General features: G+C 42.0%; 1 long non-coding RNA gene across 6 annotated transcripts in view; it reads right to left on the bottom strand.

The window, feature by feature from the left end:
- LOC311582957 overlaps positions 1-19466 on the bottom strand; it is a 30097-nt gene extending 10631 nt beyond the window's left edge. For 3 of the 6 annotated variants that reach the window (XR_014774327.1, XR_014774328.1, XR_014774329.1), the window contains exons 1-3: positions 19132-19466; positions 14737-14828; positions 13595-13758 (exon numbers count right to left, since the gene is read on the bottom strand). This is a non-coding gene — a long non-coding RNA (uncharacterized lncRNA). Of the gene's footprint in view, positions 1-8404; positions 8487-13594; positions 13759-14736; positions 14829-14951; positions 15053-19131 lie in introns of all 6 variants that reach the window. The other 3 variants (XR_014774325.1, XR_014774326.1, XR_014774324.1) reach the window with 2 other exon arrangements.
- Positions 19467-26812: the final 7346 nt, after the last annotated feature.

Below are 26812 nucleotides of genomic sequence, written 5' to 3'. Positions count from 1 at the left end.
TAAACAAACAAAAAAAAACCATGTTTATCTCTCCTTCACCTGCCCTTTATGCATTGTCATCACGTGTCCGTGATGTAGCTGTGCTTCTATGACTACATGGTCTCTATGGGTTCTTGAAGTAAAATACTAGACTTTTTGGCTACTGTATCTCTAGTGCCAGGACATGTCTGACACATGTTATGTATCCAGGAAGAAGAAGAACAACAAAGCTCAGCATCACAGCAGACTTTTTAAAATGAAATTTGAATACAGAACTATAGCTCTTGTGCCATCCTTACATCAGTTAGAGAAGTTTGGAGTGTTGTTTATTCTTGGATATCATATTTTAGAGCTTCGAGAAGTTCAAACACGTTCACCACTGGAGAACAAGATGGGCAGCAGAAGGGAAATGCTTGGCAGGACCAGGAAACCATGTCAAATGAGGAACAAATGAGAGAACTGGGGATGATTAACTCTACCAAAAGAAGGCAAACGAAAGACATGGTTACTCTCCTCAGATATTCAAAAATCCGTCAAGTGGAAAAAGTAGCTAGATTTGTTCTACATTACCCTGGAAGGCAAACGAAGGTCAGTTATTAAAAAGTAGAGTGGAAAAAGATATAAGCTCCCCCAAAGAAATTTCCAGAACCCATCAGAAACAGTGGGAGGTGAGGGAACCCAATGTCTTTGACAAAATCAAAATGGTCTCCTTCCAACAGAAGACATCCTTATTCTCTGTATCATCCATGCTGACACCACTGGAACCATGGGATGACTCATACGGAGAACCACATGGCAGACAGCTCAATTCTTAGCCTGACTTTATTAAGAGGGAGGGCAGAGTGGACACATGGAGATCCTACAGAGTGAAAGAAGGAGAGGAAAAGTTTCTAAAAGGCAAGAGAAGACAGAATGCAGAGAAAGACACGCTTTGTGGCCGTTTTGACTGCGTGCTGCCCCTGCTTATCAATGCAAACAGCTAACTGGAACAAGAAGGATAATTTTATCAAAATAATAATTATCAGAAGTATTTGGAGTCCTAGGAAAAGACAGATCTTTTTGAGAGTTGATAGTTCAAAAGAGCTGCAATCACACATCTGTTTTCTTGTTTGGTTCACAATTGAGGCAATGGAAACAGAGGACTCCGTGAAATTGAATGACACTTCACATTGATAAGCATTTCTGAAACAATATGGTAGCAATTTGAGAAACACATTATACTCTCAAGCTGTAGAAAGAATGAGCAGAGAACATACCCTTTAATGCTTAATTTTTTATAATAATCTTACTTGTTACAAATACAGCATTTCACAATGAAAGCCTAACTGTGTTTCGGTTCAGTAATACGATAAGACACAGCTTGTAAAAATAAGAATTGAGTTTTACCCTGTTCTCGTATTTTATTTTCCATTTATCATGTGAATTGCTTCTAAATAAGATTGTGTTACATTATTAATTTGCATAATTGCTGAAATATAGCATGTGATTCCAAATAACTAACTCTTGATCATATCGCTTCAGATTCATTTTGACATTGTTTTGAAACTGACAACAATGGCACACAATGAAGATGAAAGCACATATGCGTGTTTTGTTGGCTTCAAGTCTTCAAAATGTAAGAGCGTGAGAAAGAGAGAGAGGTTATGAGGGTCAAACAATGATTTCAGGTGCTGAACAGCTTGGAAACAAAAAAAAACCAGTACATACTATAATATTTTAGTATAACAATAACTCTGTTTTTGACCAACCAGGCACCAGGTGGAGGTTTGTTTTATGAGAGGGGGTTGTTGTTTTGTTTTTGAGGTTTTTGTTTTGTTTGTTTTTTGTTGTTCTTAGTTGAATCGAGTCTTAAAGAGAGATGTGAGAAGACTCTCATAAAGATCTAAAAATACTTGCTCAAACATATTTCCATTTTTCAAGTAGCACCCTATCCTGAACTTAACAGTCTCTAGTGTCAACCAGGAGTTTCTCCAAGTGCAAACACTTCATTCATCAAAGTTCCAAAATATGGGTAAGGCAGAAAAACGTGGATGTGGAAAAAAGCTGCAAGCCATCAGTTGGCTACCAGACACTGGGCATGAAGTCAATGTTACTCTGAAATGGAGGCCGCTGGAGCACAAAGCCCCTAGAAAAATAAAGCTTATTGTCTGTCTCAGGGATCTTGATAAAGAAATAAGCCAATTGACGAAGGATATTTTTCAGTGTGTGTGTGTGTGTGTGTGTGTGTGTGTGTGTGTGTGTGTACATATGTATGTCAGTGCATGTGTACATTTTGTGTATATGTCGGTGGAGAGCAGAGGAAACCTCAGGTGTCACACATGTGCTCAGTGCTATGACTAAAATCACATACCACCATGTCTGACTCTTTTTATAAGGGTTCTGAGAACTGAACTCAGAACTTGATGCTTGCACCACAAGCCTTCTACCAAGTGTCTCCAAGCCCTGAAGTGCCTTTCCTAAGCAGCACAGAGATAGCAAAAGAAAAGCAGAAGAAAAAAACTATACTTCCTCCTGCCTCCTATGACCCCTTTATTCATCATTTCAAACTGAAAGCTTTGTAACAGCAATCCAACTGCAAATATTTCTTGTTTACCCAAAGTGACTCCCTGGAAACAGAAAGCGCTGGCTAACAATCCTACCCCCTTGCTTTGAGTCATCAATGAGTAAATCGTGATTTTTCACGATAAGGCAGTGCCATGACTGAGGGATGCTGCATCGTGTAAAAAATGTTTGTGTCTTATGCAGCATCTTACTTCATTTTCTAGTAATCAAATGGCATTGATTTAACAAAAATCTTAGCATTGTTTTACTCACCCTGGCCCCCCAGGCTCTAACCAGATGAAGAAACTTATTTGTCTGTTATTGGGTCAAAAGATGTTCCCCACAGCTGTTGGGAGTCTCACTGCCTGGGTAAAATAACAGGGCATATTTTACAGGAGCTATTAATATAGGCTGCAAGCTTGTTGTACGGCACAAGGCCAACAGCTGGATGGGAACGGTAGGTTCTGAGCCAGCTGAAACTGCTTTCAAGTTTTGCCTGTTTCACACACACACACACACACACGCACGCACACACATAAACACACATGTACACCCACCACCAGCTTGGGAATGTTAAACAGATCCAGATTTATTTTTTAATATAAATGAAAATGTCTAGTGTGGCCTACAGATTTGGCAGAATCAGGCCAGCCCACTCCTTCCCACCACAGGCGGGAGGCTTTGGGCCCCAGCCTGGAAACTGGCACACGTGGAGGAGGAAGTATAGAGCATGTCCTATTATCAGACTGATGCAGGAAGAAAGAAAAACACAAAGCAACTGCAGAATGATTACACAGTCATGGCCCCTCCTTGAAAGAAAAGGAAGATGAACCCCAAGACACAGAGAGCCAAGGTAGGACGGAGGCCTAGACAGGAATGGGATCAGGCCCTGAGATATTCTAGTGAAGGACTATAATGACCTCTTTAACTCATCACGCACTCGCACGCACACGCGCGCGCGCGCGCGCACACACACACACACACACACACACACACACACACACACAAAGTGAAACAAATACAATGCAGTGCTACTACTAACACACAGACGCCCAAGACATTTCACCCATAATGTGTTTGTGGGTACATGTCACATCCAATAGTCTCAGAAGCATGTTCTGCTGCCTGTTTCAGTCTGGCCTGAGAGTTCTTGGGGGTCTAAGCTCAATGTGGCTATTGAAAATGCAACTTTCCCCCTGGCCCCAGGGCTAAGAGCTTCCCATGCTTCTAGAAGTCTCTTCCATCTTCCCATGAGCCATAGGCCACTTGGGCTGGCTGGTCTCCTGCTTGGGGCTGTATCAGTGCACTGGCATCCCTGTGAGCTGGGGAAAGACTGCATCCATGTTAGGTCTGACAGTTAGTCATGGGTTGCTACTGGGAAACATCTGAAGAGCAGTGAAGAACTGCGTAGGGTTGTTTTCTGACTCTAGGCAAGGACTTTACTGAGTTAATTTGAAATCTGTGGCTTCTAGCTGGTGGCATTGTGTACTAAGCCTTTGGACAAAGGCTTCAAACGAAGAAATTTGTTGATCTTGCTTGCCGTCCTTACGTCCCAACTTTAATTTAGGCACCAGTATAATAAATACCTATCTATTGTCATGATGTAGACCAGAGGCTTCAAATATCTCCAGGTAAAATACATATGTATGAGTCATCAGCCTAGGGTACAGGTATGTTATGTTCCGGTTATGTGTTAAGAGGCTGTTGTTGTGTCATAATCATCCCACTAGATAAGAGAAGTGGCTTTTGCTAGCTTATTGTCTAGTTCCGTGCCAGTCCTGCCCAGTCAGCCTTGGAGGCAGTTACAAACCAATGGATGCTTTCCAGAGGTGGCATGCTGATTATTGGTGAACAGGATTTCTTTCTCTACTAGAGTAATAAAATCGAAAACCTTAACAATATACTCTACAAACACTATGTTATGCTCATTTATCTCTAGAGTTCAGGCAAATATATTCATTTAAAAAGCGCAGCTGCACTTTCCTTCATTTGCTTGTTCCTCTTGTTTACTGTATATAAGTATTTACCAACAGTTATTCAGCCATTTGATAAGTGAAGCTTGTCAAGATATTAAAATTTAATTCACAAAGTCAAGAGGTTGGATATAAGCTCATCTTGAATTATCAGTTATACTCACTCAGCAAATATTTCCAAGGACCATTCTGTGGTCTTCTGGCACTGGGGGTGAAAATTAAAATGTGCCATGATCTCTGGCTCTAAATGGCTTTTAGTCCAAGGAAGATAAAAGCCAGAAGTATATATCAAAGGCATATGCTCATGGCCCTAGTCTAGACAAGAAATATTGGAGACACAGGAAATAATGAGTGCATAGAGAAGGATAACGGGGTCCAAGCAATGATGCTGGCTAAAGACCTCCAGAAGATAAGATGTAGCCAAAAGTTTGGTGGGTGAAAGGACAGTTGCTACACCAAAGAGCAAAAGGATTTATAGAGAAATGTAGAATAAACAAAATCAGGAATATGAGTTTCACCCATATGGACAGTCTGGAATGAAACTCAGTTGAGTCTCTGAGCCACAAATGACGGTAGATGCAGGACCTTGGCCACAAGAGACCCTCCTTGCCATGGGAAGGAAGATGAGTTTTTCCCCTTCTGAAGGACACAGATTGGGCAGAAGTGGCTGTTCTCTATCATAAAGGAGTAGCGTTTCCTACAGTGATTTTCCTGTCACACAACGCTCTATATGACAACAGTTGTCTTTGGACCTCTCTAACATATGTCTCTGTGGACTGTAAAGTTTAGAGCCAAACCTCAGTAACTTTGGCAACAATGCAAGCCATCTCCGAACTCAGCACCCTAACCATTGTAGTACCACCTCACTTGTGGTAAGCACTCAAACACTCTGTCCCTCTAAAGCCTTGGGGAATTAGTACAGAACCTGTCTGGCTGCTATGGGCAGCTTTGAACCAGTCACTGCATCAATACAAAGAGAATTATGTTTGTCTTCAAAGCAGTAGACTGTGTAGAAGCAGATGCAACTTTAATTCTCACCTTTTTTACGGCTGTTCTGTCAATAGATATTAAACTATATATGATCTGTGTAAATCACCATTGTGCTAACTATAGCACCAACCAAGGACAATACGTTCAGTAAACATTGAACCCCTACCCAGATCTAGCCAAGGGCCAGGTCATTCTCTATAGATGAGTGAAGAATGGGAACTGACTTTCACATAAACTCTGGTGCCTCATGTCCCCTTGATGGGGAGGCCCAGTGGCACTCATGGGAAGGATGGTAGGCTACCAAGAAGAGACTTTATATCCTATGATCATATACAGGGGGAGGAGGTCCCCCTCAGTCACAGTCATAGGGGAGGGGAATAGTGTGAAAGTGGAAGGGAGGGAGCTAAAGGTCAGGTGCTGCAAAAAAGGTGAGTTTTTAAGTCATGTTTACCATTTAAAGTTTAAAAGGAAATAAGATGACATTTCAGCCAGGGCCATTCTTGATTAGCAACTTAGGTTTAGTCAAAAAGCAAAAAAGTCTGGAAGAAAAACAACTGGGTATAGGGTAAGGTGATCCGGGTCTACACAGAGCCAATCAGTGGCTTGTTATCTGACTCATCCACTTGTTTTTGTCTGAAAATAAGACGAAGAATTCGATGACTTTTCAAAACACAATGAGTTACATAACTTTGTAGTTGCATTTTAGAAAAGCAAGATAACTTGGAAAATTAGATGCTAACACGGAGTTTCGATGAATATGATGCTGAAGAGGGGGCCAAACCATTAGTAGAAGGTGAAGATGATTGTATGGAGTTCAGGGATCAATGGGAAACCACTTCTGGTCCTCAAGTGAAAATGACAAGATGAAAATATTTCTGAAATGTGATCAATGAAAACTGATCAAAAAAACTTTCAACTTACCCATGTTCAATCCCAGACTGTTTCAAGGTTAAAATTTGATCTATGCCCATGCAAATGGCATAAATTAGCATCTGCTAAATTGTTCTCCAGGCACTGGTGACAGATCAGATGTTAATTTTATCCCATGGATCTACTAGAAGTATTTGGAAAATAAAGCAAACATGATTCTTTGGTTATTTAAGGTGATTTTTTTTTTAATTTGCTGGTTGTTTTTATGTTTAATATTGCTTCTGTGGTGGTTAATATCGATTGTCAATTTAATAAGCTCTAGAATCACCCAGGAGACAAACCTTAGATCATGTCTTCAAAGAATATCTTGACTGAATTGGAAAACCTACCTTAATTGTGAGCCAAACCAACCTTGGGCTGGATTCCCTAATTGAGTCAAAGGGAGAAAGCAAAGGGAACAGCCCTACTCACGTCTCTCTGGTTCCTGCTGCTTCTAGCTCCTGCCACAATAATGTTCCTGCCCTGCTTGACGTTGAACTCAAGCTAAAATAAACCCTTCCTCCTGTAACTCACTTCTCTTGAGTCGTTTTCCAGCTAGGGAAGGAATATCTAATTTTCCTTGAACTTTTTAAAACTTATCTAGGGTAAAACTTTAGTTTTAATTGTAGTTGTTTGTTATAAACTTCTTAGGAACTAATTGAAATTAGCCTGGTTGTTTCAAAAGCCAGAACCTAGCTTTGATTAGTTTATAAACATATTAAGTGCTAAATACATTTTCTCACTTTGGTGTACAGTCTCATTTTCAGCCTTGATTTTTATAAAAGACTCTTGAATATGGACCCTCCAGTGAGACATGCTCACGTTTCTAAACATTCATATCCCAATACGCCTGATAGTCTGAAGGCACATTATATGTTTTATTCATGGACTCGTAATACTTTCAATCTTACATCATAATTGTTATGGATATGGGGCCCAAAGGGCCTGAAATGTCTGATCTAAAAGCCTCTTTCCTGAAGACTAGCTTTCATGTTACCAGAAGGCAGAAGGCATCAACCAAGCCTCCAGTGAAGGAATGTACCCAATAGTCTTACCCAGCTACGCTACCTATGAATCTCAATAATGACCAGCATGCCATGAGAGCCCCCAAGGGTGCAGTAGTGCCGCATATGCCTTTGTGGTAAGCAACAACTCAAAAAGAGGGGAATGATGCCTAATGCTGAAATCCCAGCCAGCCACCCAGAGCTGGTAAGGTCAGGGACCTTGGAGAAGAACCTACAGTCACCACTTTAATAAAACACCATAGTTCCGAACCACATTCTAAATATATATCCTATACCCACAAATACAAGTAACCCATACTCCTCATGAAGAAAACTTCCATTTGCAGGAAGCCACAACCTATCAAAACGCAGAGTTCCTGAGGCCACTTCCAACTAATAGCTCTACAGCACAACTCCTGTACCCAGAGAGGCTTAAAGAAAGAGCTACAGAGTGGAGGCAGGTGGGGTTGCTCCAGCTAGGTCCTTCAAAGTTTTCTTCCAGAAGAAATATTCTCCAACTTCTCAAAGCTCATAGTCAAACTATTTTCTTAAATGTATATACATATACTTACACACACACACACACACACACACACACACACACACACACACATACACACACACACACACACACTTTTCTCTAGTTCTAGAGTTACTGTGTTCTTCTCATGGAACCGAAGCTCAGGCTAATGTACTCTATGGATAAAAAATGAGCCCAAGGCTGCTTGAATGAGGTGGAAATTTAAAAGCTCCAGATCAAAGCTTCAGGACTTACCGCAGTAGCGAATATTTGTGAAACAGAAATACTACGCAGATGGCAGACACCCTCACACCCTCCCTCCTGTCCCCCATTTTCTTCACCTCTCACAGACTCACATCAGCCCTGAAGTGAGCCACCTCATAGTCACCCCGTGAAAACATGCTAAGTAACGCATGAACTTTCGTGTGGACACGACATAACTATCTTTTACTACGCTTTGGTTTGAAATAAGGAAGAAGAGGGTTTACCTTTTTGAGAGGTTTTGCTGTTCCTTTTGTCTTTCCAAATGAGGTCTTCTAGATAGTGCATGCTTCCAATCTTACACATATTCTCAAAACGAACAAACAAGGAAAGGTATAGAACAGATTCAATGCAATCCCTATCAAAATACCTACACAATTTTTTAAAGACACTGAAAGTTCAATTCTGAACTTCATATGGAAAAACAAAAAACCCAGAATAGCTAAAACAATCTTGTACAATAAAAGGTGCTCCGGAGGAGTCTCCATACCTGATCTCAAACTGTACTATAAAGCAATAGTAATTAAAACAGCATGGTACGGGCACAGCAACAGGCTGGTTGATCAGTGGAATCGAATCGAAGACCCAGATATGAATCCACACACATATGGTCATTTGATTTTCGACAAAGAAGCCAAATCCATTCGATGGAAAAGGGATAGCATCTTCAACAAATGGTGCTGGTCTAACTGGATGTCTATGTGTAAAAAAATGCAACTGGACCCATATTTGTCACCTTGTACAAAACTCAAATCCAAGTGGATTAAAGACCTCAACATAAAACCAGAGACACTAAGTCACTTAGAAGAAAAAATGGGAAAGAGCCTGGAACATATTGGCACAGGAGACAACTTCCTGAACAGAACACCAACAGCCCAGGCATTAATGTCAACAATTAATAAATGGGACCTCATGAGGCTGAGAAGCTTCTGTAAGGCAGGAGACACTCTCAAAAGAACAAAGCGACAGCCTACAGACTGGGAAAAGATCTTCACCAACCCTACATCTGACAAAGGTCTAATATCCAAAATATATAAAGAACTCAAGAAATTAAACACCACCAAACCAAATAACCCAATTGAGAAATGGGGCTTGGAACTAAACAGAGAATTCTCAACAGAGGAATATCAAATGGCTGAGAAACACTTAAAGAAATGCTCAACCTCCTTAATCATCAGGGAAATGCAAATCAAAACAACTCTGAGATTCCATCTTATACCCATCAGAATGGCTAAGATCAAAAACTCAAGCGACACCACATGCTGGCGAGGATGTGGGGAGAGAGGAACACTCCTTCATTGCTGGTGGGAATGCAAACTAGTACAACTACTTTGGAAATCTATCTGGTGCTATCTCAGAAAAATGGGAATAGGGCTTCCTCAAGACCCAGCTATTCCACTCCTTGGAATATACCCAGAAGATGCTCCAGCACACAACAAGAAAATTTGCTCAACCATGTTCATAGCAGCCTTATTCATAATAGCCAGAACATGGAAATAGCCTAAGTGTCCCTCAATAGAAGAATGGATAAAGAAACTGTGGTACATATACACTATGGAATACTATTCAGCTATTAAAAACAAGGAATTCCCGAAATTTGTGGATAAATGGATTGAGCTAGAAATGATCATAATGAGTGAGTTAACCCAGAAGCAGAAAGACTCAAATGGTATATACTCACTTATATCTGCATATTAGCCCAAGGGGCATGTCCCACGAAAGCCTTCACTTACCAGGAAACTGAGACAGAGGGGAGGACATCCTATTGGGACTCTAGATGAGAGAAGCATGGGAGAATGGCAAAGTAGAAAGATCCAGAGGGTCCTAGAAGCCTACAAGTAGAACATTATGATAGGCAGATTTGGGCACAGGGGTCCCGCTCAAACTAAGGCGCCAGCCAAGGACAATACAGGCAGTAAACCTTAAACCCCTACCCAGATCTAGCCAATGGACAGAACACTCTCCACAGTAGAGTGGAGAGTGGGATATTACTTTCTCACATACTCTGGTGCCTCACCTTTGACCATGTCCCCTGGAGGGGGAGACCTGGTGGCACTCAGAGGAAGGACAGCAGGTTACCAAGAAGAGACTTGATACCCTATGAACATATACAGGGGGAGGTAATCCCCCTCAGGAACAGTCATAAGGGAGGGGAATAAGGGGAAAATGGGAGGGAGAGAAGAATGGGAGGATATAAGGGATGGGATGACCATTGAGATGTAACAAGAATAAATTAATAAAGGAGAAAAAAATGAAAAAAAAAAGAAAAGTATCTTTCCTAAAATAATATAAAATCCAATCAAATATGTAACAGACTTTTCATTTACCCAAAAGCTTTTGATGCCCCTTGAAAAACTGGCAACCTCCTATGTTCCTTTCCCAGTTTGGCTCCTTCATCTAAAAATCTTTTATTTTTAGCTCACTGAACTGTAATTACTTTCCTCCTTCTCTTCAGGGGTACTTCCCTTTCATTCTTGGTTGTTCTTTGTAACTCATCCTTTACCCTCCTTACACAGTCACGTTTTATAGTCCCTCAGTTTCACATTCCTAGCCATTCATGTGAAACAAGTCTCCTCAAAGTCCTAGAGAATATAGTGTTTAATCCTATGGTGCTTTAAGGCCTTCATTTTATTTTATTTTATTTACACATTTTTTAACTGAAAAATAAAATAATTCATAACACATCTCATTTGCTATCCCATCCCATGCATCCTCCCTTCCTCCCGCTTTTACCCATTCCCCTTCCCTATGACTGTGACTGAGGGGGACCTCGTCCCCTTGAATATGATACTAGGCTATCAAGTCTCTTCTTGGTAGTCTGCTATCCTTCCTCTGAGTGCCATTGGGCCTCCCCATCCAAGGCACATGAAGGCCTTCATTTTTAAAACAAGATGCCTACCAAGGGCTTCTGCAAATCTAGGTGAGGCAGCTGCAAAGCACCCAACCCAAACCTAAGGAGTAGAATAAAATATGCCAGCACATTGACTTGGCAGGTGGCCTCAAGACAGACGTGAAGACTGACTTTCCTTCCTCAGCCTAAAGTCTCATCTAGATAGAGCAGTGTCATCACAGCCATGTACTAAGTTACTGTTTGTGAGGTGGTACTGCATTGGAGTATTTAGGAGGCCTCAATGATACAGCTAAAAGTTCTTTTCTCTCTAGATTATGCATACTGTTCATTCTCATGTGGCCTCTGACCATTTCTTTACAAATGCCCCCTTTGACCTAAATGTGATTTGTGTCGTCTTCTTCTTCTCCTCCTCCTCCTCCTCCTGCTCCTCCTCCTCCTTCTCTTCCTCCTCCTCCTCCTCCTCCTTCTTCTTCTTCTTCCTCTCTCTCTCTTTCTCTCTCTCTCTCACTCTTTTTCTCTCTCTTCTACCTCAGTAGTCAGTGATTATTTTATTTCTACTCTACCAATCAGCTTAGGCCATTTCTCTGAACATATACTTTTTATTTTCCACCATGCAGGGCATCCCTGTGCTAAGTGAGCCTTGAAGGCTACACATCCCTCCATTTCTGTTGCTGTTTGCTCTATTGCACTAGTGATTTCTTTTATTCCTTTGTGAAGACATGCTGGCCTGTTTTCACATCCTCCACAGCCCAGCACAGCTGTTAATAAACCATCTCCAAATGTTAAACAAGGAAAATATTTTTAAGAATGAATGTATTTTGGTCTCAGTGTTTCCATTCCTTTCTTAACAATTTTTTCCTGGCACTTGGTACCCTGTAGGGTCTTGGTAGATTCAAAAAGTACATAGAGCTTGTGCTGTTTTGCTGTTGCTTTATTTGATTTTTTTTGTCAACTTGACACAAACCTAGACATTTATTAAAAGAAGGAATCTCAGTTGAGGTGTTGCCTCCAACAAATTGGCCCATCAGCAAGTCCTTGGGGGGCATTTGTTTGATTAGTGATTGGTATGGGAGGGCTTGGCTCTCTGTGGGTGGTGCCATCCTGTCAGGCAGCCCTGAGTTGTGAAAAAAAAAAAAAAGGCCAAGTAAGCCATGAGTAAACCTTTAGGCCAGTAGTTGTCAACTTGTAGGTCATGACTGCCTGTGGAGGCTGCATATCAGATTTTTAACTATGGTTCATAACTAGCGAAAATTATAGTCATGAAATAGCAGTGAAATAACTATGCTTTGGAATCATCACAACATGAGGAACCATGTTAAAGGGTCACAGCATTAGGAAAGCTGAGAATCGCTGCATTAAGCAGTGCTCACTCCTGGGTTTTGCTTCAGTTCCTGCCTCTAGGTTCCTGCATTGAGGTCCTTCCTTGACTTCCCTCAACCAAGAACTCTGATGAGGAAGTGTAAAATAAAATATCCCTTTACTTCCTCAAGTTTCTTCTGGCTATAGTCTTTGTCAAAGCATCAGAAAGCAAACCAAGACAGCTACAGAGATGGGAGAATGTGATTGATGTCTTTCTTCATTTGTCAGAAGGGTCACGGTTTATGACATTCTTATAACAAACAATAAATTAGCAAGAGAAAAAATGCAATAAATTAATTTACTCAAAATGAATGATTTTATATGAAGGAGCACACTTCAGATTGGAGATTCCAATCCAGGTGTCTATGTGGGTCCTTTGGTTTGATGATAAATAGACAGTATCTAGAAGGGTGGTCCTACAAAAGTTGTACAATTACTATTTAATAGTAGACCGCAGAGGGCAAAAATCAGTAAAGACAGATTGTTCCAGTTGTTCCTAGCCTCTCTATGTAATTTTCTTTCCCCACAGATATTGGTAGAGCCACTCTAGCAGAAAGAGTCTCAAGGAAGAAAGAGTGACCTTTATGGGTTTTATCGATTACTTTGGAGAAGTGAGATTCTAGTATCTATAACTTGGCTTGGAGAGGAATGGTTTCTATGACCATTTTTGGGTGCAAAAGGGAGGTAGCAGATAGGAGGGCAGCAGCAGGCCAGAGTTGCTGTCCTTCAAAGCCCTCCATGCTCCAGCTCACAGTAAGCATGTCAAAGCACCACCTTTAGGTAATCATTGTCAAAGCCACATGCCTGCCGGAAAAGGTGCAACAGGGGCAAATTGCGTGTTGCTGCAGTGCAGGGAAATATCCTCCAAGAAATACAGGAAACAAAAGCTGAGAGGAGACCCTCCAGAAGCTGAGCCATCACTGTTATTATAAAATACCAGAAAGGAATTTGGCAGAAGCCTTGAATCGAAAGAGAAAAAAATCAAAGACTGTGGGATGGTATAACGGTGGATCTTCTCCTATGCCTCTATGAACTGTTCTGTTCATCCAGTTTGTAAAAAGCAGCACCACGAAGACAGAGCGAAAACCTGAGGTTAATGAACTCTGGAGAAAAGCCAGGAAGCAGATAAAAAGGGACTGTCTGGGAATGCAGAGAGCAAACAAGCTCTCCTTCCATTTCTCTTTTCTGTGGAACATAGAACACTCACCGATCTCTGAGTTTTTCAGTTACTCTCCTTTTGTGCCCGGGGAACAATGACTTTATTCAGAAGGAATTTTCAACCATGTGCACACACGGATGTACCAGACACTCTCAGCAGCCAGTGTGACTGGAGGCCCCCATGCTGGGTGGGTTCTATGGCTGAACTGCATGCTGGAAACAGAAACAAAATCAGGTACAAGAGCCAGGGCTGGTTCACACACATCACAAAACTGTTTCACATGGTGTGCAGACCTCTGGGCTGCCCTAAGAAGTTCAAAAGCATGTGAAAATCATCCCATGTCCCAAGGGTAAGATACACAGTAACATTAGGTTGTACAAAACAGATGTAATAAAAGGGAGCAGCGGCATTAAAATGTACTTAGGGTTATGGGATGCAATGTTTGCATCTCACTCGGTCAGAAGTCACTGGCTTTGGAAGCAGAAGCCGCACACTGGCCTCCGAGGCCTTTTCTCACACTGGATTCCAGTCTCTACGGAATTGGTACTATTCTTCCCTGAATATGCTTGGCCCATCCCAGAGGACTCTGTGCTCACTGCTTGATTCGCCTCCTCCCACTTTTTCATTCTGGTTCAAACATCAGTCTTTGCTGACTCACTCAGCATCTCCTTGAATTCCCAACACAATCAGAATTTACCATGTTTATCGAAATTGCATCCACTAGGCATGAAGATCTTAATTCAATGACCATGCAGTTTCATTTCTGTACCTTGGCCTTTGGCACCATATCTGAAACATGGTAAGCTCTCATTAAATGTATGCTGGATAAATGAATTCATTTAATTACGCTAGTGTTTCAAATGAAGAATGTAATGTCAACACCACCTGTCTCCAAGGCATCTTCTATCCCTGACATATTAGAATTCTACAAAGCCCTCTCTCCAAGTTACGGAGACAGAAACTTAACATTTGTAGATTGAAAAAAAGACACAGATGTTGAGCACAGCAATCTAATCTGATATCATCGAACCACTTTCTACTGCTGTTTCATACTTCTTCCTTTTTGCTTTACTCCCAAGTCAGAATCTTCCCAAAGAATTCCTAACCTCAAAAAGAAACACATCTTTCTCAAATGATATTTCCAATGAAAACTACCTTTGGGCTGGTAAAACGACTCAGTAAAAACTTACCACCAAGCCTGATGACCTAAGTCTGATCCCCAAGATGTCCTTCGAGGTATGCATTGATTTCCACATATACTCCCTGGCGTGTGTGTTCATCCCTACAAACACACAGATAAATGCTTCAGGGTTATTCTGTATGTGGATTTTCCCTCAGACACCAGTTACAGTAGTTACTATTAGCTGTCAACGTCACAGGCTCTAGAGTCACTTACGACACCAACCTGTGAGACTATCTGTGAGGCGGTGTCTGCAGTGAGATAAATGTGGTTGTAAGAACCAACCTAAATGCGCGTGGCACCATTTCATGAGTTTGGGTATTGGCCTGAAAAGCAAAAGTGAATATAGGTAAACATCAGCATTATCTCTCTCTGTGCTTTGGTTGACATGATATAATAAGATGTTTATGGTCCTGCCACCATGCCTTCCCTCCCACTGTAAACTCAAATATAATCTGCTTCCTTGAGTTGCATTCTTCAGAGCTTCTGTCATAGCAGCCAAAGAAGTAACTATTATATTGGTAGTGACAAGGGTCAGGCCATGTGTAGTTCACACTCATATAACATGGCATCTCCATGCTATAGATGTGTGCTGTGGAGGGAGCTGAGGGGCACATTAATCAGAGTCAAATAGATATGGTTCCCATGTGGGGTCTACTACTACTTTACAGTGTGTCTTTCAACTGTCCTTAGCTAGGTCTAAGTCTCTTAGCAAAATCGGGCCATTACTAGCTTCTTTCCTTGGTTTGTTTTTAAGGAGGATATGAAGCTATAAGCCAAATTCTTAGCATAGCATAGACTTTTTTTTAGCATCTGTGGCCTTTCATTAAATGGCACATTCATTTTAGACATCATCTCCTAACCTGTTCCTTTGTGTTAAACAGGAGCCATCCGAGTAGCACCAAGCCATGGAGATGTTCCTCAGCTCACACAGCTCCTCATTGGCTGGACACAGAGTCCCACACCAGGCTTTCTCTGGTTCTGAAAGTCTCTAGGAAGGTCCTTCTTGGGCTAATCCTTCCATCTCATGTCAGATCCAAGTATCAGACTCTGCGGTGTGCATTGGAAGCATGCTGTCATGGACCACAAGGAGATGGTCACAGCACATCTATCCCAAAGGCCCTTGAGGGAAACTGGGAATTGCGCATTATTGCCAGTTCCTTTCCAACTCTAAACAAGCTCATTCTGGTTTGGAACGTGCTCGGAAGTCCAACTCTGTCAAGATGAGCATGGAGATAACCCACCTGTTTCCATCACTCCCACAGGTTTTCCAACTACTCTCTTAGGCTGCTAATGGCCACAGACTAAAGGTTTTGTTCACTGGAATCTCTACATCTTGTTTGAAGAAAGATTCTTTGCAAATATCAGATCCTGAAATACAGGGCTCATTCTGGATTCTCTGTGGCCCCTTACAACAGTAACTTTTTTCTTGTTGCTATGACAAAACATCCGAGAAAAGCAAATTAAAGAGGGATGCTTGTTTTGTCTCACTGTTCAAGGTTACAGTACATCATGCTGGGGAGGTTGTGGCGGCAGGAGATTGCAGCAGATGGCCTGACTGTGTCCATAACAGTGAGAGAGATGAACGATAGTGCTCAGCTTGCTTTCTCCTTTGTATTCAGTCCAGAGTCCCCACCCCATGTAAGGATGCTTCACACACTACTGGAAAGATCTATACTGTAGCACACGTGAGCCTCATGAGTGCCCAGCCATGTAAGGATTCTGCACATAGTGCTGGCAAGATCTATGCTGTAATGTATGTGAGCCTCCTGGATACTATATTAAGTGAAAGAAGCCGGCCACAAACACCACATGCTCTATAATTCAGTTCATATGGAAGTTCAGAATGGGGAGAGAGAGAATATAATAGAGAACTCTAAACACTAAAAATAGATGAGCAATTATTTGGGGATAAAGACAGAATGGAGAGTGGTAGCTAAGTGTATGGAATTTCATTTAGAATTGATGAAAATGTTCCATAATTTACCACAATGATGGTTTCACGAATATGTGAATAAAAGTCATTGAGTTCTATACCTAAATGTTCTCTTGTAAAGGTTTGTCTATTCAAATTGTTGTGAATAGAAGTATTTTGCCAGATGCTCCTCAAGGCCAGAAGAGGGTGTCAAATCCTCTGGAATTGGAGGAACAGGTGGTTGTGAGGTGCCATGTGGATGTGAGGAACTGAATTCAGGTCCACTGCAAGAGTATCAAGTGTTCTTAACCCTGTTCCATATCTCTAGTCCTTAATTTCATACTTTAATCTGTGGTTTTACAATAGGTGAGGTGGGTAGAGCCACACTTATTTCTTTTATAGCAACCTTGCAAGAAATACCAATGCTCTATCTTTATCCCTGCACATCTTCTGCAAGGATAAAGATAGAGCACATAGAGCAGTGATTGAGGGAATATCCAACCAATGCCAGACTCAACCCAAGACCCACCCCATGTAAAGGGAGTCCGTCCCTGACACTATTAACAAAACTCTGCTATGCTTGCAGACAGAAGCCTAGCAGAGTTGTCCTCTGAGAGGTTCTACCCAGCAGCCCTTCAAAACAGATGCTGAGACTCACAGCAAAATACTGGGCCATACAGAGGGAGTCTGGTGGAAAAGTGAGAGGAAGGAAAAAAAGACCTGGAGGTAACAGCAATTCCACAAGAAGACCAACAGAGCCAACTAACCAGTACTCAGAGGGACTTGCTGTGACTGAAGCACCAATAAAGATCCATGCATGGACTGAACCTAGGCCACCAACACAGATGTAGCCAATGGGCAGGTCAGGTTTCATGTGGGTCCTCTAATAATGGGAACAGGATCTGTCTCTGACCTGGACTCTGTTGCCAGATTTTGGATCACTTCCCCCTGATAGGACAGCCTTGCCAGGCCACAGGGGAAGAGGACACATTCAGTCCTAATGTTACTTGATGAGCTGGGGTGTCTGGGAATGGGGGCTCCCCTTTTCTGAGGAATAGGGAAAGGGTGTGGGAGAGAGGAATGGAGGGTGAGACTGGGAGGATTGTCAGAATGGGGCTACAACCAGGAACTAAAATGAATACCCTAAAACAAAAAAAGAATGTAAAAGAAAGAAAAGAAAGACCAATAGATCACACAAATGACTGTAGATTCCCAGTTCTTAAAGTCTTCCTTCCAGACAACCCATTAAAAGTTCCACTACTATGAGGATTGAGCTTTTACCACAAGACCCTTTGGGGAAGACAACTAAAACATGCAGAAATCTTTGCCTCTGTCCCAGTTGTGCCTCAAGGAAACGCATCTGCTCTTAGGAAAACACTGGTGCTTCAAAGCCAGTATGCCCAGAAATGAACTCAGAACTAAACCAGAAGATGGGCATCATGTTGAATTCTGCCCCTCTGTCCACAACACTAACAGCAAACCATCACCAAGTCCTGTCAACCACTTAGCATATAAATTTCCCTTTCTATTTTCTACCAGCAAGATCTCCCAATGATCTCCAGTCTAAGCAATCTGAATTATTTTAAAGATTTCCCTCCCTCTCCTACCACCAGCAACCAGAAGGCCCTTTACACAGTATCAATGGGACCATATCACAGTCTCCTTTCTAAGAAGGAGACCATGGCCTGCAATTGTCTTTCTAACTTCTCTAGCTTCTACACTGGTTATTTCAGAAACAGCCCTTTCTATTTCCCATTGTCCTAACTCCTGTCTTCTTGATTGCCATGGAGTTCTTTTTGGGTCCCCCAGGCTTTCCTCTCCAGCCTCTAGAAGACCTTTCTTTGTCTTAAATACTCATGGCTCCTCTCACTTCCCCAGCCTCTAGTCTGGGTCCAGTCGAGCCTCCGTCTGGCTGACTTGTCCTTGTACCAGTTTAATGTCACTTCACTGGGCTAGTTTTCTAAGTAATCCACTTTTAATCCATTTTCACTACTGCTGCAGATCAATTGATGGCTGTTACCAGCATCTAAAAGCAGCAGAATACTTAATACATTGTATCATCATTGACCGTCCATGTTTCTGTGCTTTTATATTTTGGGTTGTGAGTCTAGCCTTTAACAGCAGAGCCATCTCTCCAGCCCATTTTTGTGGTTTTTTTGGTAACATAGAACCCATAACAAAAAAATCATTTCTCTTATTCTTGTGTTTCTCCGTCTAATAAGAGCCCCAAAATACAGTAAGCTACTCAAAAAGCAATGATGATATCAAGAGCCTTTTTAAAATTATAAATAGATTCTTCTCTTATACAGTAATTCTGACCAGTTTTGCCTCCCCGCCATTTCTCCCAGCTCTTCCCCACCTCCCCTTTCCTCAGTGTCACATCCCCGCTCAGATGGAAAGGTATTCTAGGACTCAGGAGCCCAGGAGCCACACAGCTCTGAGAGGAAGCTTCCTCAGCAGAGGCATTGTGTCCCTGAGGAGGGAATATACCTGACTGTGCTGAAGTTTCTACAGTGTAACAGCTCTCCTCTGCTGCTCCTCTTCTTCGGTGGTGCATCTCTGAGGGCAGGATATCCCCAACTGAGCTCAGGAGCTCAGCGCCTCAGTCCCGCCCTATTTCTTCGCTTCTTCTCTTCTTCACTTTTTGGCTTCTTCTGATGAGAGTGAGTCACACCAGCCAGCGTATCTCATAAAAGAGATTTATTAGGAGAAACGAATCCAGATTTTGGAAGGATGAATCCAAGGATGACTGCCTCTGCTCCTGAGAAAAGACAGTAGGGTTTATATAGGACTTCTTGAGGAGAGGAGCTTTCCAGGACAGAGATTTCCAGTTTGAAGATTGGTGGGGTTTCAATTCCTGAGCTTGAGGGAGCTCAGGGATTGGTGGGTTTCCTTGTTCAGGGATTGGTGGGATTTTTCTTGCAAGGTAGCATCTGGGTACCCTCCCACCTTGGGGCTGGGAATGACAGTTACAGCCTTAGAAAATGACTGCTGGTCTATTAGGGAAGTGTGTGGGCGGCGCCTGGCTGCTGGAGCTCCTCAGGCAGGGCCTGGGCACTTCCTTGCTTGAGGGCTTACAAGGGAGTCCACGGCAGAAAAGACTCCCTGCTGCTTGGGTCAGTGTGCCGAGCCAACAGTCAGGATACACTCCGCCTTCCATCTCTCTTTAGAAAACAGATGTTGTCTCTAAGAGACAATAACTGAACTGTACTAAACAAACTACAGTAAGACAAGGCAAAAACCTCACACCAAAACTGGACAAAGCAACACTACAAGAGGGAAAGACTCCCAAGAACAGACAAACTAGTCAAAGACAAACCTGTTCACACTGCTAGGAGTCCCACAAAAACACCAAGCTGGTACAGACCCGTGGAGGCCCTGTGCTTGCTGCTTCAGTCTTTGTGAGTCCACGTGATCCCTGGTTAGTTAATTCAGAGAACCACGCTCTCTGGCATCCTCCATGCCTTATGACTCCTACAATCTTTCTTCCTCCTCTTTCGCGGGATTCCCTGAGCTTCAAGGAAAGACCCAGTGGAGATCTCCAATTTAGACTCTCCGCATAACGTCTGGTTTTGGGTTTCTGCATCCACTCTCATCAGTTCCCAGGCGAAGCCTTTCTGATGATGACTGTACAAGGCACTAATCTGTGAGTATAGCAGAAGATCATTAGGAATCATTTTGTTGATTACCTTTCAAAGACCAGTCCTGTTTGGTTCTATCCTAAGGCTAGCGAGTCTCCGGTTCCTGGCCATGCAAACAGTGTGGGGCATGGGCTCTCAATTAGGTCATGGACCTCAAGTTAAATTGGACATTGGTCGGCCACTCCCACAAGTTCTGCTTCACCATTGTCCCAGCACATCTTGTAGGCCGGCAGATTGTCTGTCAAAGTTTCTGATACCTATCTGTACAGAACAACAAAGTGAAAGTAATATGGAAAGCCTAGCCTCATTAATGGAGTTCATAAACCCCACTAATACGGTAACTCAAGAGGAGAGAAAGCAGGCTTCATAAAGAGAATTAGTCCATTTAAATTTAATTTTTAATTATATATATAATTACAAGCCTCATACAAAATGCACAGTCTAAGTGTACTCAATTTAATTTCAATTTCACAACAAAGGCATCCAATGTAGTTAAATAATCGCATAGCATTTCTTCCTTGATAATATCTCAGAGACTGTGTAGCAAACTTCAAGGAAGAAAAAAAAATCCCCTTATTGATTTCTGTCATGTGTGTGTTTTAAGAGGCAGCAGTGACTGACACCACGGGGCAGTGCATTAACACTTGGGGGAGGACAATGAGGGATCTTTCATGGGCAGAGTCCTGAGTTACTTATTACAGAATTGAATTTCTAAGCACATTGCTCCTTGGTGATTTCTGGCTTTTAATGTATTGACTTTCTGCTTGGGCCAGAGTTGGAAGCATTCCACTCCACCTAGCACCGTACCAAGTTACCCTTAATACAAGTCTATGTGGCAATGCTTCCGATGAGAGGACTAACAGGGCAATGAGCACCTGCTTGTAGGCTATGTCTGCTGGAAATGGATTCTTCAAACAGAAAACGGGCTATGCTAGCAATCTGCAACTACAAAATATAGCTTAATGACCATGATATAACATGTTTTGTGAAAAGTGGGCTAATGCGCCTACAGATAAGGCTTAGCTGGCTGCGTAGCTGGTACGGACAGGCAGGTTTGTGAGTTGAACAGATGTCTGAGTGGAAACTTTGGCTCTGACCTTGTAGCTCAAGCTTGCAGAGGTCAACACTCAGGTCCTCAGTTTCCTTGACCGCAAAGTGATGAGGATGAGGGTTACTAAGTGCAGTTCTGAGATGAGGTAACAACTTAGCCAATGTGGTGTCTCTGTCAAGAGTTCGACTCCAGAGTACTTGCTAAAAGTTATACATAAGTGTCTTCCAGCCACACAGATTTGAGACAATTAAATACTTGAAAATGTGTTTGCAACAGTCGTAGGATTTCAGAGGAGCTAGAAAATCTCCCAGCCCACGTCCCATCTTATGTGATATAAGGGCGAGCAAGCCAAGTTCTCTGACAGCACAGATGCCTCACATGTTAAGTAGCACTATGAACTGCCTCCCCACATCTGATCAATTATGGGTGGGAAGAGGAGCATTCAGAGAAAGTTTCATTCACAAAGACAGACATTGTAAGCAGCTGCTGCAGCCAAAGAAAAAACATCTACCAAGATCAAAATAATGCACACTAGGAAGTTACTTTTAAGTATAAATATTCACGAAGGACAGTTATCAAAATTACTCAGGAAGGTGACTTCCATGTGAGCTATATGACTCTTGTATGTAAATATATGTGTGCTAGCCCTCCACTAAAAATAATTAAAAGAAAATATGACTTTGTTTCAGAGTTATCATAAGCAGTGAAGGATTAAAAAGTGAAGATAGTTTTACTTTCGTCTTTCTAACTAGGTTTTGCAGTTTTAAATTGGACATGGTAGGGCAATTTGTTTGTTTGTTTGTTTGTTTTCTGCCCTTGTTTTATTTGTTTGTTTTTAGGTTTTTTAACTTTTAACTTTAATTGTTAACTTTACATCCTGGTTGTAGCCCCCCTCCCTCATCTCCTCTTGATCCTACCCTCCCTCCCTCATCCCTCCCCTCCCCTAGTCCTCGGAAAGGGAAAGCCCTCCTCTCCTATTATCTGGCCTCAGCCTATCAAGTCTCACCTGGATTGCATCTTCTTCCTCTGTGGCCTGACAAGGCTGTCCCACCAGGGAGAAGTAATCAACGAGTGGGCCCTAGAGTCCATGTCAGAGGCTGACCTACTCCCTATATTACGGGACCCATAAGGAGACTATGCCGCCTAAGGACCACATCTGAGCAGGAGCTCTAGATCCTCCCCATGATTGGTCCTTGGTTGGTGCATCAGTTTCTGCAGCACATCCTATCCTAGCCAGGATTTGTTAGCTCCATTGGTCTCCTTGTAGAGTTCCTATGCCCTCCAGGTCCCTCTATGCCCCAAATCTTCCTTAAGACTCCCTGTGCTCCACCCCAAAGTTTGGCCTGTGCATCTCAGCATCCTTAAATAACAGTCATTCTTGTTGTTTTTGATGACCACTTTTAACTTACTGACTATTTTTCTTACCATTTTGACTTAATACTCCATCCTGATATAGTGGGTGACAGTGGATAACCTTTTTTCTCAGCACGTATTTTTAGACTGAAAAATCCACCTGCAGAAGTTTCTACTGAAGTCCTGGTCAGCCACACTGTTGTCTTAAGAAATAATGACTTTGCTTGAATCCTCCATTCAATGGTACCATGCTGAATATAGTCTGTGTTTTGCAAACACTTAATCCTTTATTTTTAATGTTAAAAAGTCAGTCATATCAAATATAAGAATCGATCAACATCTCCCAGTAAACAAACAAGAGATGACATTCATTCCATATCACCACACCCTGGAAAAAATTCTTTTCTTAAAAATTTCAGGCATGGTCACTGACAGTTACAACATGGAAACATTATAAAGGCAGACAGGCTTAACAACACATGAACCCACAGATCAGAGTTAACATGAGCTAAAGATGGGGAGAGGGACCAGAGGTGTCTACTGATGTGTGAGAGAAGAATGTGTCACACAACCCAGGATATGCTTCTGCCAAAGCATGCAACCTGAGGCTCATCACATCTCACTAGCTCCAGTTTCCAAAAATAGAGAGGGAGGGATAGAGGGAAGGAGGGAGGAGAGGACAAAGCTGCAAAGAAATTCAGGATATGGTGGTTTAAGGTTTTATCTGCAGTCACAAGGAAGAATATTTCTTGAAAACAAATGCATCACCTTGTGGTTTGAACATTCCCTCTAAAACCTTTTGTTGAAATGCAGTCCTCATTGTTAAAGTACTAACAAGTGAAACCAAGTTAGATGTCTAAAAGATAGCCAAGATTCAAAAATATGTGAAGGATGTGGTTCTTTGATTTGTGCTACTAACTTTATGCAAATGGGAAGAAAACCCTAAGCTGGCAGTTTCTAGCTTCTTATATGATACTCCACCCTGGCTGGGGACTCTATAGAGCCCCATCAGGATGAAGGGGCTTTAGTCCACAGTCTTCTGACTGTGGACTTCTTAGTCCTCAGGACCATGAGCCAAAAAACCTTTATTCTATACCAAAGACTCAGTCTTGGTATCCAGCTTCTGCAGCAGCAAGTACGTTAAGTCAGCATTGTTTTTCCAAGTGTGAAGTTTTAAAACGGGGCTGTGGTAGACTAAAATAAATACTTATAAAAACTTCAGGGGACAGTGTGATGTTTCAACTGGTACAGACACTTACTGCTAAGCATGACAACCTGAGTTTATTCCCAGGACCCACACGGTAGAAGGAAAGAACTAACTTCCAGAGGCTGTCTTCTGATCTCCAGGCACAGTAACACAAAGTAAAGGTAACTTTCAAAAACTCCAACCATATGCAGTATGTGAGCCTAGTCTCCATTCCAACTTAAATGGTACTATCTATCCAGGAAGTTGAAGTATCAACTGAAAACGTAATCAGAGTAATGTGACGTGGTTTGGGTTTGATAATGTGTTACATGGTATAATGGACTTCTTACTATTTTCTGAGTAGCTTCATATGAACTTCTTCAAAAGATACAAAGGGAACTGGGCCTGGGCCTACAGGTCTGTGTTGTCAGTCCCTTAACAGGCTAAGCAAGAACGTAAGAGTTTCAATGGCTTCTTACTACTGAGTAAGTCAAGGCCAGCCTGGGCAACCTAGTGAGATCCTGTCTCAAAAGAAAAAAAGTAAAAGGTGTTTTGGGGACCTAGATCAGTATAACACTTGTCTATCACACAGGAGGCCCTGGGTTCAATTTCTAGTGAAGGGGTGGGGGCGTGAGAAAGTACAAACAAACAATCATCTTTCTGTATTGAATCTGTATGTTGGGAGTTTGGAAACTTTTCATATTAAATATAAGTAAAAGACTGAAAAGAAGCCAGTACCGGGGACACATGTCCCCTCTTACTCAATCCTTCCCACAGGGCAAATATTCAGTTGTAAACAATCCTTTCTGTAGCTATATCAAAGGCATGCTTTGGACACATATTAGATATATTATATGTGCAAGTACATATACAACACACATGGTCATGAAGATAAAAGATGCACTTTTGGAAATATTTCTCGTTCTCTGGCTTGCCTCTCCAATGCTCCCAATATTCCATGGGCAGACAAATGGTTCGTCCACAAAATGTCAGAAGAAGTTGCTTTCCTTTGCAGTCATTTCCAGCTTCTACTCAGTGCAAAAATGCAAGAGGGTGCTAAAAAGGAAATGTTTTGTGACAAGTTCAGACAAGACAGATGAGAAATATGGCTCGTGGTGAAAAACTAGCAGGTGCATGCTTTATTGGTATGATAAATGTAGAAAATCCAGATGTGGAATCCTATATAACACCACGTTAAACGTTTAGAGTATTATCTTTCCCCCAAGGAAGCGTCATAGTTTCCTCTTCTTTTCTTTACTTTTTCCCCCTTTAGCCCTTATTCTAGTCATTCTGACTGTGACTTCGGCAAGCCTCTTAGGGATCAGAACAAAAGAGTTTATGGAGATTCTATTTTTACATGAGAAGAAGAAAACCCTGTAGTGGAACCCATGTTTAAGCCAGAAAGCCTCTTTATTTTAGTCGTATGAAGAAGCAAAATTCTGACAAATGCCACCAGGGGCTTCTCTGTGGGTCATGAGCATGTGTGGGCCATCTAATAAGCACCATGCTAAAGAAAGACAAATGTCCCTCACCCTCACCGTAACTAAAGAAAAGTGATGGACGCACTGTGCAGTCGAGATGGGAGGCCTTTGTTATTTCTCATTTATTTTTGTACCTGTCCTTGGCTCCTAGGACACATTAGTAATGTGAAGAATCAAGTTAGAAATCATTCTACAAATAGATACACATGTTACAACAACATGTTGTACAAGAGAAATTTGAACGATGTTTATTAGTAAAGTGAAAATAAGCTTTAAAAAATAATCAACAAAATGTGTCAAGGGACCTCATAGTCTATGTATGAAGTTCCAGGGTCAGAATCGTGAGGTGTGAGATCCTCTAGGGCTAAACATTGATTTCCAGCCACGGTTTTGCCTCCAGTTCCCTAAACAGAGCTTGTTGCATTGCTACTCAACACAGGTTAAACTATGTGATAAGACCAAGAAAAAAAAAAGGGGGCTATTAGGTTATCCCCATAGATGGAGTGCAGGAAGATGACATCAGAAGCTTCTTTGCCTCCCATGCTCCACCTGGTGCTCTCTAAGCCTTCATCCACTCTCCTCAACAAGTCTACAAAGTGACACACTACCCAGGCATCTCTTCTTCCACTGGCTCCCATGATAGCTCATTGTATATGTTAACTTGATTAGGTGAAGACTACAGTTGTTATGTGGAACACCAGCTTTGCTGTGGTTGCAAAAGTGCCTTTAATAAGAAGTTAGCCTTCAAGAAAAACAGATCACTCTTTATCCTACATAACAATGGCTTTAAGAAAAAAGCAATTGTAACTGTGGTCCCCCAACTGGAGGGAATCTACTCCCAGGCTGTCTTTGAACTCAGCTTCAACCTCAGCTCCTCCCTGAGGACCACTTGCTGGTCCGTCAAATAGGTTTAAACCTGCCATCTCTCATCATGCAACCCAATTCCTTAAAGCAAGCAAGTCAATCAATCCCTTTCCCCATCCCCTGATCGCTTTCTCTTAAAGTTGGTCCTCTTTTTCTGGAGAACACTGGCACACTGAAGGCTACTGCTAATGTCTGCCATTCTCCCATGGAATCTACTGTTCACCCAAGTCAGAGGGAGTGTGTGTCTGAAACACCATCTCCAATCATCTGAACCTCCTGTAACACTTGTCAGTGGTCCTCCAGCACCACTGCAGATTTCACTGCTCCCCTTATCCATGTAAATTAACCCTCAATTCTTATTTGAACTCTCTCTATAGACCCTACATGACTCAAATTAAAGCATATCCTTAGGATTGTAGTACTTCATTGGCTCACTCTGTGATCCCTGTCCCTATCACATCTCCATATGGTACAAATGATCTCTGCTGACTGAGGCTTACCAAAAAGAAAAAAAAAAAAGGCTAGCCAAGATTACTTCAATATATGCTCATATGTTTCTCTAACAAATGAGCTGGCATATCACAGATGTCTCTGG

The sequence above is a fragment of the Acomys minous genome, assembly GCF_964271855.1.
Source record: "Acomys minous genome assembly, chromosome: 14".
Classification (NCBI taxonomy): Eukaryota; Metazoa; Chordata; class Mammalia; order Rodentia; family Muridae; genus Acomys; species Acomys minous.
The sequence above is the reverse complement of the archived record's forward strand: the minus strand, read 5'-3'. Positions and strand labels throughout refer to the sequence as shown.